Genomic DNA, 14,761 nt, shown 5'->3' on the forward strand with positions numbered 1-14,761 from the left:
CGAGGCCCATTGAGAAAATGCGCGACGGAACGCCCAGCGCCGGAGCCCCTCCGAAAGCGCTCCTCAAACTCGCCCGTCACCGGCCGTCTCCGACACGGCCGCCCGCGTGTCGGTCGAAAATGGTCATTGTCAAGTATTTCCCCCTCGCTTCCTGGCCGTTTGAACCCGAGTCAGTGCGGTCGAACCGGAGCGGGGGGGTCTGCTCCGGCGAACATGCCATCTACGAACGAACGACCTGCTTGTACCTTTGGCATTCTCTTACCCTGGAAGGTCTCCCCGTGACTTTCGCTGTCGTCCTCCGACAGGAAATCAGCTAATTAGTGGCCCCCAGTCGCACGCGGTTCGAGGTTAGTGGTGCCGGGGCCCGACTCAACCTGAACCGCGATCCTGACCGGGATTTCCTAGGTGGTCATCCACCGATGAGCAGTTTTACTTCTGATGCGTGTCGTTGCTCTGCCAGCCCGTCCGCTGCGCTCCGCTCGGGTTCGAGGTAGGAGCGGTAGCGGTTAGAGCCCAGCGCCCTGCATCGAAAACATGGGCTCGAATCCCAGATCCAACTGTCGCAGCCACAACCGAGGTACTTCCCTTGAAGAGACGCAGTAAAAATTACCCTGGTGTAAAAGTAGGTAACTCGGTGCGAGCAGCTTACGGTTCAGCGCTCACGCCGTAAATGAGTTCAGAGGAAAGAGTGACGTGAACAAATAAATAATAATAAGAACACGAGAGTGACTCGGTGCTGCATCCCATATCAAAACAACAGAGTCTCCGAAAGGCAGGACGGGATCCAGACCCGTCCGTACGTTTCCAACCCGGCTGTGGGTCAGACTCATGGACAAAATAATGGAAACGAGTGAAGGCGTTCTAAAATAATTATGCAAATGAGGTGCTCCTCCCACACAGGCTGCGTTCATGTGCAATTTGACACATACCCCCCCTAATTTCATGTTTGTGCTCTCAAATTATAGAGCATATAACAAGCTGTGAAACGCAGACAATGCCGCGTTCTAATATTCCTAATTGACGCCGGGTTCCGGATGCGGCCTGCGCTCTCCTGATACACGTATCTGCGCTCGTCCACGCCGCTCCCTATTTTATTTATCGATCCGCTCTTAAGTGCTTTGAATAGTGGAATATTTCTGTTTCCCGCTCGATGGTACGACTCGGAGGCTGAAGGAAACGCAACGGTCGATGTCGGCTATTTCCGTAACTGCGGCCTTATGAGACGCAGGCGGTCGGAAGCACGTCGAGGGAAAGGCTTCCATATTTATTTCCTGAGAAGAATAACCCGGTAATTTATTTATTTAGCGTTCGCATTTACCGGTGTATTTTGACACTGCGAATTGGAATAAGTGGACTCGACGGAAAGAAACGTGCTGACTTCCACGGACGAGCGTACGAAAGATATTGCTGTACTCAAGCGGTGCGGTTCCGCTTCGCTGGAAGAGGTCAGCGGAAGTCGCGGCCTTTTTCTCCATCCGAACTGTACCGTGCACAGGAAGTACTGGTGCTCTTACCGCGATATTTCATTCTTATTACAGATAGAGGGGAGGCGTTTAGGTTTAAAGTCACAAGCACAGTGAATTCTATGGTAAATTAGGTTTTCCCGCAGTTCACGATGATTTCCAAGGCCGGTGGCTGAAGTTCTGACCCCGTGAGCGGAGGCGCCGACCTCATGATGTTCCGCGGGAACAGCGGATGGCGCTATACCGGTCCGCAGGGGGAGACCGCGCGGCACTTGGAACCTCGCACCCCGGAGTCACCGCGACGCGGAACGGTCCCAGTCCGACCGTAACGCAGGGCTGGAAAGCCGGGTGTTCTCCGTGAAACTTTATTAACCATGCGATTCGGGCTGGTCTCAAATCCCGGGAACGTCGGCAGAGCAAATAAACAAAGGGCCACACAACGAATACACAGTACGAGCGGCGACATCCCGGGAGCCGATTAGAATTTGTTCTTTTATTTCATGCTTTGCTCCAAAGGGACTTACGGCGGTTTACCATTACGTGCCCGGGTACATTTTTCAGCCCAGGTTCGGCCGATGGAGGGTAACGCAGCAGGAAGCGGGATTCAAACCCTGCGACCTTTGAGTGCAAGGAAGCAGCAGCTTTAACAACTGCGCCCCCTGCTGCCCGTGTTAATCAGCTGCTGAGAAACGCACGGAGGCTTGTTGAATTTTTTTTTTTTTTTTGGCTTTATGGAGATTATTTCAGAGGAGGAGGAGAGGTAAAAGATCACACTCCCGGGTAAAGACGGAGTACCTGGACGATGCTGCGAAAGCGGCGCTTCCCGGTGCGAGAGCAGCGCAGAGAGGCGAGTGACATGCGACATGCGACATGTGACCCCGCCCTTTGGCAAGGTGTCGGCCTGCGAGGGGTTTTCTGAGCCCGGTCCAGACAAGGGAGTTTACAGAGCGGCCCGTCTCCTTATTAGCCGGAAATGCTCATTATGAAGAGGCGATGGCAGCGTAAATGAGGGGCCGTAATGGGCTCCTCTCTGCCATTCGGTGAGCGCTGGCTTTTCCCTCCTTCTTTTTAGCTATTTATTTAATAATTGTCCGTAAAAAGCGGCAAAGTGCAAAGAGGGTAAAAAGGAAGAAAAAGCAGAGCGCTGGGGGGCGTGTCGAAAGATTGATAAATACGGAGGAATCTCAATTAGGGTCGAGAAGGAACGCAGATATTAAAAATTTGGTCAAGAATCTAATTAGCTGGAGGTAATTAAACAGTCTCACACGGGGTCATTAATCTTTCCCGCAGACCTTTGATGTTTTGCACACTGTCTTGCAGTCATTAATAAAATTCATAACACTTTTTCTTTGCGGTGTTTTATCATCGCTTTTTTCGCGGGGGCACAGAGCAAGTGTCAACACGCGACGAGGGCTCGCCGCAGTTCATTTGCCTCCTCTGCATATTACATTTTAAAGCAGCGCTGTCCCTTTTCTGCACACACGCGCGCACTCTGACATACATCACAGTCGCCTCACTCTTGCATCCCCTGCAGTATGATTATATAATAAATGCTGATAACTGTATAATAAATGATGATGGAGATGAATATGCGGTCCACTTATTGCCTTTTTTTTTAACCTTTTATTGCTGAACACATTTTTTTCTTCTTTTGCCTCAAGTGCGGCGGAATCCTCTGCTCTGCCACTGCCAAGCTGTGCAGCCCACCAGTAAATAATACCAATAAGAATAAAAGCTAAAAGATTCATGGCAAATAATGTGATACAATTAGCTCTAGTTCTGGTTTAAGAAGATACACCAGCATGATTTTCTTCTTTTAGTAATGTACTCTGTTCTGTTTTACTGTAAAGCACATTGAGCTGTTAAAAGATAATAATAATAATAATAATAATAATAATAGTGTGGACTGTAGAGCTGATTTGAGGTATTTCTCTTCTTCAACCAGCCCTTGGTGTGTGTGTCCTGGACCACTAGGAAAGTCCTACAATATTGTGCTACCTGAATGACCCCTAACCGTTACTTGAAAACCCATGGGGGGGGGGGGTGATGGTCAATGGTTGGGGTGGGACTGGGGTGCTCCTGTTGCCAGCTTCTTTTAATGCAATTAACAGCAAATGGATGAATGAAATTCAAATTAAACTGTGTTTTTACTTAAAAGTGAAACTGATTGATAGATATTAAAAGTGAAACATAATTTTATTTTTCACACAATACTGAATTATTTAATGATTTTGACCACATGGCTGATACTATTAGTGAAGAGTATGTAAGATTTGCACAGATATAATATTGCACCAAGTGGGAAATAGCACGGAGAGACACAAAAATGCACGCAGGTGTAGCGGTGCAACCAGGGCACTTGTCAGGCCTTTCCAAGTTGACTTTAAAAAAGCGTCGAATGGACTTTCTCGCCTCTTATTGCTTTGCGGGGCGGCTAAGGAACCCAACCCTCGCCCTTCTCCCCCCGATCCCCCGCCCCCCCCCGCCCACAGTGCGAACGACCGGGCGGCCCACCCCACGGCTCCCGGTCGAACGCGAGGTCACCCCGGGAGCAGCCGGGCCAAGGAGCCGTGTTCAATTCTGGGAGCATTATATCATTTCCTGTGCTGTTTCCTGTCGACCCGACTGCCAGAAAGGGCCCGTTTCAGCGCTCCGATTCCGGGGGCCAGAAGGAGAGGCTCTGTTAGCCGCCGTCTGCGGGGGGAGAAGTGCAGTTATGGCAACAAGTCTAAAGGGGGCAGGATTGACATGGGATTCGGGAAGGCGAACCGAGGCGGCGCTCGCCGGGATCGTGGCCCGGCCCGCGGTCGGGGTTCGGGCCCCCGTTGGCACACGGTCGCGCCCCGCCGGAACGGCGCACCTTTCGGGTTCGGCTGCGAGCCGCGCGGGGCCCTTTCTAAATATAACGGGGCCGACGGCGAGCCTCCCCGGGTTTTCGGCTACCTGATAAACGCAGCCTGTCGCTGAGAGCGCCGCAGATAAAATTATTTTGAGGGGGAGCACAAAGGCCGAGGTGCTTATGTTAATCCCCACTTTAGAGAAGCAGCGGCGCAGATAAGCTCGCGCCTCAAGGTAGGGCCCCGCGCTCGCCGCCGCCGCCACCGCCGCCGCTGCCGGATGCAAGAATATGGCTTAATCGAATTCCGTCCAAGTATGTGTCAGAGCATTTGCATAATTCACACCTACTCCTCATCATGGCGGCAGCATGGGCCCCCCCCCCAACCCCCAACCCCCCCACACGCAACACACGCACAACACGCACGCGAGCGAACGAAATGGAACGTTAATGTAAGTTAATTCCAGTAAACACACTCCTCCTTGTCGCTGTGATTCCATTTTTCATTTAACCCTCCTGGCTGCTCTAAATGGATTTTATGAGTCTGGTCCTGGATCCTGCTGGACCTGTCTGGGCCCTCTGTGTGTCACCTGTGTCTTAGAAACACTTGCATTCTTCTTCTTCTTCTTCTCATTATTATTATTATTATTATTATTATTATTATTATTATTGCTGCTGCCATCATTATTTTTTTGTAGTAGCACAAGTATTAGCTGTAGCATTAATTTATTTATCCATTTATTAACTTGAATGCTATATTAATTCATGCATTTATTTGCTCGGCAAAGTGACTTCTCTTCTTCATTTCCCCACGTTCCATTGATTAACAGTAACTCTGAATCATTAACACTGATTTAATTTGACTGTGAAACTGTATAACTCCTAACCCTAACCCTATTTATTCCTATATAAATATTTATTTATTTTTCTATTCACTTCCTTAGGTTTTCAACAACAGAGCCGCACTGTGTCACAGCAAGAAACGCGGAGCGGCTGCCGACATGTCCACGCAGGTGAAAACAAGGGCGAAAGGCTGCAGTAACTGACAGGGGTGGTTTCCATAAAATAATCCACGATTCCTCTCAATTTTCCTGCAGATAAAACGTTGCTTTACTGCCGGAGAGTTCCGCCGCGGTCCCCACCCCGCACGAGGGGCCCAACGGGATCCGGAATGCCGTAAACACGCGGCAAGGATGTACTGGCATGAGAAACATGTTCGAGGAACGAATAAATAAACTGCCTGACGTGTCAATAAGACGTGCGGTGCTGGGGCTACGCGGCAAAGGCCACGTGGCGGAGGGTTCGAGCCGAGCGACACGGAGACCCGTTTCCGGGCAGGAAACGACACGCGAGCGGAAATAACGGCTCCGTTCACCACCGGCGTCAGATGCCAGGCCTCTCGGGCGGGGGGAGGGGGGGGGCGCCAGCAAACGAAGACGAGTTAAGCCGCGAGGGTCCCTGCAAGAAAATAATTATATTTTTATTGTTGTAAAGCATTTGAGTAAAGTCCTTTTAACCCATAATTCAAGCATAACACGAACTGAAACCGAAAAATAAGGGGAGGAAAAAAAAAGAAAAGGCCCAGAATGAAATAAGGTCGTATCGTCTTAACGGAATTATAATACATATGAGTGGAATCAAGTGCAGCTCCAGCGCACATTTTCCACAGGGATCAGGATTACGGCTCGTCTCCTTCCCTTTCTTCTCGCTCCCGGCGCCCGTGTACCGGAGGCTGCAAAAGCAGCCGCCCGGATTATCCACTCAGGTACATTCCCATTTCCTTCGCTCTTTTCTCACACTTATGTTCCGCGTTCCGCACGGACAAAAAAAGAAAATAATAATTTCCATTTTCGATGAATGTGACTGAAGAGTCCTGGAGGTGTGAGTCAGATCCCCCCACTTTATTAAACAGGATTATTAAGAGTTATTATAATTAGGGGCGTTTGACCTTTATTGTCAAATTGGTAATTTCAGCTTGAAGTGAAAACAAATTAGAAATATTATTTTATTAAAGTTGGAAATATGATTTTTTTTTTGCGTGCTTTTTAATGAATGTGAAGATCTGTGAAGACGACTGTCATTTTCGTCCATGTCAAGTTGACCTTTAGAAGGCCCTCGATGCCGAAGCGTCCGCTGGGATGGGGGGGGGCGTCACGCGTGTGCTCGGGCGAGACGTGTTTGTTTGATCGTGAAAAGCACACAAACAGGGAAGCCGTGTCCCCCTCCAGCCAGATGGTGAGGGTCCCGTAAACACGGACGTCGCGGCCCTGAAAGCGCTCCTTCTCCCACGTGCCGCTTTGGGACGGGAGGTTTATTCAAGCGGAAACACAAAACAAATTCTGGGCGGAAAACTCGAGGACATTTGCGCTTCCTGTTTGACTCTGCGCTTACAAAAGAGAAGGATCATCTGGACGCCGAAAAGGATTCGATCACCTGGCGGCTCCACGATGACCTCCATCACAGTAAATACTTGAGCCGAATTACTGTGACGGTCAGAGGCGTGTGCCTCTCGTAACGGCTTATTAATATTTTAGCCATTTTTAGGTGCAATATTACATTTATATTACTGTATATTTTTAATTATATACCCGAATCCTTTGCTTGTGGTGACTTACAGCGTCAGGTCAGCTTTACACTGATTTAACTTTTTATAGAACAGGGTAATATTACTGCATCGATTCAAGGTAAGGAGGTAGCAGTCAGACCAGGGCTTTCTCGGTGAAAGGAAACAGCACTAAGCGCGGTGTCACCTGGTGCCTATTGAAATGCATGAGTGTGTGAAGGGGGGGGCTGTCTGAGTGTCACCGACCGGGATGGGGTAGGTTTTACCGTAGTGAGGGACACTCGACAACACGCCAATAGTAGAACTCACATCCAGCGTGGAATGGGGGGGGGGTGGAGTCTGCAGCAATGTGGGTTAAGGCGGAGCAGCTAACCCCCCCGATGCTGTCAGCTCTGGCCAACGGGTCTCCTCTGGGCGGAGGGGGCACCCCCCCCCCCCCCCGAATCTTGGTGCACGCTGCCAGCCCGGTCTCCCCTCCCACGTGGGGCTGGGGGTGGGGATCTCTAATTCCAAACTGCGGCACAAAGTTTAATTTGTCAAGGAAGGGGAGCAGCACTGGCTGTAAATCTTAAAGGAGACACAGAGTTTCGTGGCTTTTTACTCTTTTCCTCTGTTTCTTTATTAATTATTTATTAATTCTTTATTAATGCTCTACTCAAGGATCCACAACTCTGTCTGTGTGGAGTTTGCGTGTTCTCCCTTTGGGTTTCCTCCAGGTGCTCTGGTTTCCTCACGCAGTCTACAAACCTGTGTTTCAGGTGCCCTGGGGGGGTTACATTACTCTATGGTGTGGACGGGTAGATAACCGTAAGTAGCCGAGTACAGCGTGTCTAGCACCGCAAGCTGACTTGGACAAAAGTATCGGCTGAAAATGAGCCGATAATAACAGCAGTTATCATGAGAAACTCATGCCGTACGTTATGACGTTACGGAAAAAGCGTCTGCTGAATGAATAAATGTACATGTGAATGATAAAATTAATGTAAGTTACTGCTTACACTCGGTGGCCGGTGTTCCCTTTTTTAATTTCTGTTCATTATCATTTGTACATATCTCTATTGTGTATTTACAATACAATTTTGCTTTTATACAGTAGAATATATACTTTACATATAAATTAGAAACGTATACGTGTCTGTCGGCCTGTGTATGTGTGTCAAAGTTGAATTAATACACGTTTCGATCACACGCACAAACGAGAGTCCATTTCTAAATCGTGCAGTAAGCGCCTCCTGCGGTCCCACGTTTGGTACCAAAGGCCTCTGGAATGAGATGAAAATGCGCAGCCCATATGGGAGCCCGGATGACCCGATTTCTGCGTTAGGATCAACTGCGAATGCGACACGTGAGCGAAGTTGCTCACCTTGCCTCTTCAGGACCCGTTTGTTTAAAAAGAGCGGCAGATGTGTTTTGGCTGACAAGAGGGAGCGAGTTCAAACGCTCTCCTACATATCTGCACATCGCATGTCGCAGAATTCCGAATCTGGCAGGATCTGGACGATCCCGCAGATTTACATGTATTCATTTAGCGGACGCTTTTCTCCAAAGCGACGTACATCTCATAGAAAAAACAACGTGTTCATTACATTAGTAGAAGAGACACTTGGTTCTTAAGTGCAGTTAGTTTGCTTCTTTCCACCATATGAACCAACGTTCATCACACGAGTAGCTGCATAAAACTTTATCCGAATATCAACGATTCCTGATCGCCTTCCTAGTAACAATTTCTTTTTGAGATACATGTAAACATTTACGTTATGTTACATTACAGGAGTAGCCGTGTAAAGGTTTATCCGGACATGATCTTAAAGTTATGGTGCATGAACATTTACACCTTACATGAGCTTAAGAGATGATGGGCACAGTGAGTCATGTGTCCAGAAGAGTCTTAAGATCCCTTTTAAGTGCAGACAGAGATTCAGCAGTTCCGAGTGAGAGGGGGAGGTCAATCCACCACAACAGAGCCAGAACCAAGAACCATCCCGGTTTACGTTTTGTGCATGGAACCACCAAGCAGGCAGATCTGGAAGAGAGTAGCAAATGATCCAGTCTTGTAGATAGTTGAGGGAAGTTCTACTTATGTGTTTTTAGGCCATAACCATTTACCCATATATACAGCTGGCTTATTTTAGGCGAGCAATTTCAGGTAAGTATGTTGCTCAAGGGTAGTAGAGCAGGAGGTGGGGATGAAACCCGCAACCTTTAAGTCCAAAGGCAGCAGTGCTGACCACTATACTTCTTTCTTCTTCGTTGATCCTTAGCTAGCGATTCGGGGGACAGGTCGCCCTCTCAACCAATACGCTGCCGTAGGTGCAGCTGGATTCCGTATGTCATTCACGATACGCTTCCACTTCTGGCGATCGGTGGCGATAATTCTAGCCTCGTTGATGGTCAGTCGCCGGTTCTTTAGGTCTTCTTCAACATGTTTAAGCCATGTTTTCTTTGGCGCCACTATCCTACCGGCTGCCCACTGAGAGGAAACGCATCAACATATTTCCCTCCAATTTTCAAACGCTGATTTCTCACTTGCCGAAAGTGCTTCCGAGGGCCGAGCTCTCAATTCAGGGTCTTTGTGACTTCAGACTGCGGAAAATCTGCTTTTCGGGTGGCAGCACAAGGGGTTAAGAGCGTTTCAGTGTTTTGACGTTGTTGGTTATCACCGCTTAAGTTCGGTTACTCCGCGGCTGCTCGAGTTTCCGGAGGTTCTGCAAGGCGAGGCGGACGCCGCCGTCGATGGGCGCGCGCAGATACGCGCCAGAGAAAAGGCGCAAGACGCGAAAGCGGCGTTAGCGTTTGCGGCGGCGCTAACGCCGGAGCCGAGCTCCGCGGAGCGCCTTGTTTACAAGCACGGCTTGAAAGACGAGCGTGTCAGAAACTTGCGAAGGACAGATGAGCCGCGCGTGTCCAAAGCCGCGCACGCGGTCCTCTTCCAAGCGGTAATTAAAAGTGAGTAATTATTTATCTGTGGCCACAGTACAGACAAACAAAAAGCTTTTGGTCGGGGCCTGCAGCTAATATTGCCCAGAAGAGTTTATTCAGTGGCTTTAAAAGACTCCCGCTCCGCTTTATTATCTCGGTCCACAGGCTGGGCCCAGCATCCCTGCTCTGGTGCGCCGGGGGCCGCGGGTGCCACCGGTGCGGCTGGTCGCGGCTGCTTCCCGGGCCCCGGCCTCCTCTGTTCTCCGCTCAACTTCCCGCACATGAAAGCGGACGCCCGCGGAGACCCCCCCCCCGTGCCGCCTGGACCCACCTTTCCCTCCCAAAGTTTGCTGACCCAATTAGCTGCGAGTCGGACCGGACCCTCCTCATTACTTATTCATCTGGAAAAAAGAAAAAAAAAAAAAAATGTCTTGAAACAGAAGTGGAGCAGAGCGACGGAGAGGGAAGCTGTCATCAATATGGAGGCCGCGTTCCTTTTATGTCATTTGTTTGAGGGAAAAGATCGTAGCGCCGTTTTTTTTCTCCTTTTTCCTTTGGTATCTTTACTGTTTTATGTCCACGGCACATCAGACGGAGCTGCTGTCACTTGGCAAGCGCCGCGATTTCCTTCCATTAACGTTAATTTCGAAAATCGTCCCTGAAATCTGAAAATAAATACAACGGGCTGATCCAAGCTCAGGCCGCCGTGGCTTTAATAATAAAAATACGAATAATATGAAACACCTTTGTGGGAAGGATTCCGCATTTATGTTGGGAGACGTCCACATTAATGTGTGGGCTTCGGTTTCCTCCTGGTTTGGCACTTTGAAGAAAATACATATTGCTGGACTTATGTCATAGAAACATTAAACAATGTTATGAAACAATGTTATTTAACGCTGCACATTTGTGTAAACAGCTTGTCACCCAAGTGCTGCTTGGGGATTATCCAGAAGGAACTCAAAGAGAGAAAAAATCTTTTATTGAGGGGAAAAAATTCTTTTCAGCTTGTGAGGAAGGAAAACGCAGGGTAAAAAAAAAGTCCTTTTACCCTATCAAGTACAAATAATGAAATTCTGATTTGCATACTAATTTCATCCACTGTTCTATGTACGTAAACAGCTGTAAGAAAAAGCTGTTTCGTGTTTCATACAAATTGCATTTTTGATATATTATTGCACATAAATTTGTGACGATGAGCAATCAATCTACTTTTAAAAGTGACAGCACAACTTTTCCATTAAATAGCGAAGGCTCAAATAGCACACGGAGACAGCAGGGGGCGTGGTGTTTAGAGCTCTTGCCTAACAAGCAAAGGTTTTGGGTGTTTGGGTTTCTCGCCTCCTTCTGTCGTACCCTTGATCAGGGTACTTACTCTGAATTGATACGGTAAAAATGACATAGCTCTGTAAATTAATAAATCATCGTGCAGATGATTAACACAGTAAGGCGCTGTGGATAAAGACATCATGTAAAATGAATTAATAACAATAAAGTGGTTATTGCTGGTGAAGTGAAAACGCATTCAATGGATATTTTGGCAATTGCCTTCTATGGGTCCAAGCTCCCTAAATGTGAATTAACTACACTAGTTTGACTGTAGATGTACTGTTACATAATACTTTATTTACCTTTTCTGACCGCTTGTTAAGCTTTGAAACCTGATTGATGCAACATACAGCGTACAGCATACGATACACTGAAAATAAATATAACATCTGGTAATATTTAGTATAACATTCAGTGGGGCGTCCGGAAGTGTACTGGTTAGAGCTGCTAGCTTTGGCCTCAAAGGTTCCAGGCTTCAATCTCAACTCCAGCTCTAGTATCCTTGATCAAGGTACTTGACCTAAATTGCTCCAGTAAAAATACCCAGGTGTATTAATGGGTAAATAACTCAAAGTTACCTTGGTGTAAAGTATCGGGTAGATATTATTTAACTGTGCCCAGCTAATTATGCATAATTGGCTCAGGCTAAATTCATTGCGGTTAGTGTTCAAATTCTTTGGTTTTGTTCATTTAACTTTCATGTTGAAAAGAGAATAGGATGTATTTTTACTGTATGTTAAACTGTTGAAGGAGGTCCAACTCCATGCTCGCTGGTCCTGGGTTGCAGTGTGGAGCCGTTGTCAGACCGACCTTCAGATGGGATTAAACGTGCGCTCCCGTTATGGCCAAAGGAAAAACTGTCTCTCCCTCAAAATGAAGATCAGTTGGGTGAATGATGGCAGGGGCAGGTAATGTAGAAAAAAATGATCAAGGCTCTCTTACACACGTACATCCAAACTGAATGCTCACACTGTATGGTTGCAGAACATGTGACAGGTCCTAAGGAGGCCACTCCCCCGATGAGTACTCTGTGACACGTGCTCTTATGCAAACATTAAACTATTAACCATTATTTATTTGATATCTTTGTCTGAATTGACTTAAACTGTCAAATCTGTACACTAAGCTACTTATAACAATCGAGCTTTTTATACAGCTGGGTAATTTTCACTATATCAGTTCAGGGTAAGTATCTTTCTCAAAGGTATTAGCGCAGAAGCAGGAATTCGAACCTGGGTTCTTTGATTAGAGAATAACAGTGTTTACCAATTCCATTCCATTCACTGTCTCCAGAAATCCCCTAAAGTCCACAAGAAAACCACTTATCTGTAACAGCAAATAAATTAAGTGATTAAAAAAAGAATTTAAATTTTAATATACATTTCTTTTCTATACTGTAATTTCGATGTCAACGTGGCATATTTTTACTCGCCTCTCATTTTCGTAAAACAAAATGCAGATGCTGTTGCTTTGAAGAAGAACTTGCTTATTTTCACGGGGACTTCAGGCATGTAGCATAAGAATAAAAATGACCTATTTTCCAACTGTGCTGTAAAGTAGCAGCAAATACCGCGGTTATAGAAAGTCCAGCAGAATTCCTTCGATTGCCATGAAATAATGCTAAATAATTGCCCACTCGCCGAGGGCACGTTACAATTCATTTTACATGGAGCTTCTGGACGCCCTTTTGCACGACCACGTGGCTGACGTCATTATGGCCCTTTATAGCCGCACAAATTGTGAGGAGAGTTGAACATGACATGCGCGCCCACATTTGCATTTTCACACCCGGCGCACGGCCCAGAGACACCTTTGATGAAGTTGTCTCTGAAATAATTGCTCTGCCGGGCATCTATTTTACCTGCAGGAGAATGAGCTGCTTGGCTCGTGCAAATGATATGTTGGCCTATAATAGGGAGCCTTTGACAGCTATTACCGCGCTTTTGAAGTTGAAGAATGAAATTCAGATGGAGGCTCTTAAGCATCGTCTTGTCACAGGGATTAAGTGCGACTTTTTATTCGATGAAAAATACATTTAAAGGGTTCCTATTATGCTGTGTCTCGAAGGATGTCAATGTTTCCCCTCTTTTGTGCCGTGGCATTTTTTTTATCCTTTCGTTGGTGGTCTGAGGGCAACATCGGTGCAGATGTCATGTACCCAAGCCTTGGCTCGCTGCTCGTGCGTGAAACAGGTCTGGCTTTCTGTGGTCGAGAACTTTGATGGTAGGTGGGCTCCAGGCCGTCCCGGTGGGCTCTCCGTGCGCTGCCGTGTTCCCAGCTGTCTCCCAGGTGCGGTGATCACCACAGCTCTGTGCCCAAGTGTCCTGCGGGAACCTGTAGCCTGCCATCGAACCCAAGAGAACCTGCGAGAAGGTGGAGCTCTGCCAAATCACCTTATCTGTCCAGTGCAATGAGAATTTACACAAATTAATGATCCCATAATGTGGAACATTTATAATATGTTGGCATGTAATTGCTCCAAACAATCAGGACAAAAATAGTGTTTTTAAAATGTTTTTGAAGGTAAGAACATTAACATGTGAAACAAACAGAACACCTACTTAATAGCAAAATTATGATGATCATTTAGAAACACCTGACATACAGCAGTCCTCTGTGTGTGCTGGCAATCCATACCCCATTACGTCTAAAAGTCAGCTTGATGGTACACGTCTTTGGTTCTAATAGTACCAAGATATCTAAATGTCATTTAATAAAAAACATTTTAATATGGTAATAAGACCATTACCCTATAGAGGAAGCCTTTTGTACACCCATATCGGTGTAATTCTTCCAGTTAGATAAATAGTGTTAAACACCACACACACACACACACACACACATTTTCAGAACCGCTTGTCCCATACAGGGTCACGAGGAACCGGAGCCTACCCGGCAACACAGGGCGTAAGGCCGGAGGGGAAGGGGACACACCCAGGACGGGATGCCAGTCCGTCGCAAGGCACCCCAAGCGGGACTCGAACCCCAGACCCACCGGAGAGCAGGACTGTGCTCCAACCCACTGCGCCACCGCACCCCCTGTTAAACACCATTTCAGCACAATTGCAGATTCACTCCCTCACACTGAGGGTTAGTGACCCACATACACTCAGCCACGTCCTCTGCCTGGACAGTACATGACTGCACTCGAGGACTTCCACCCTAGCTGTACCAGTGCGTGTGTATCTCATTGTCACAATGAGGGGTGATTCTGGTCTAAGGAAATGACCTGGGAATCAGTGGGTGGACTCCTCTTTCTTGACTTTCTGCACATATTTATTAAATCAAAGCTGATAATAGGAAGATTATTAACTACCCAAATGACCTTTCAAACCCACAAAATTGTAAAACTCAACTCAACTCAACCCTTATCTGCAACTGTTGCAGCCTTTTTTTTTTTTCTTTTAATGGAGTCTTTAATTTGGTTTACTAATCACACCTGGTATTCCTCTCCCGACAATGAAATTCTGCACATGTGTATTCAATAATATAGGAAATAGGGGTGTGGCCTAGACTCTCTCCTGCCAGACACACCTATCTGAGACTAGCACATCCGCTGAAGATCCATCTCTAATGAGGAAAAAGTAAAAAAGAAAAACTTCACCCCATTACATCACAGAGCTGTTACATGATATAACTGTATTATGAGTC

This window comes from Scleropages formosus, chromosome 12 (genome assembly GCF_900964775.1).
Source record: "Scleropages formosus chromosome 12, fSclFor1.1, whole genome shotgun sequence".
Classification (NCBI taxonomy): Eukaryota; Metazoa; Chordata; class Actinopteri; order Osteoglossiformes; family Osteoglossidae; genus Scleropages; species Scleropages formosus.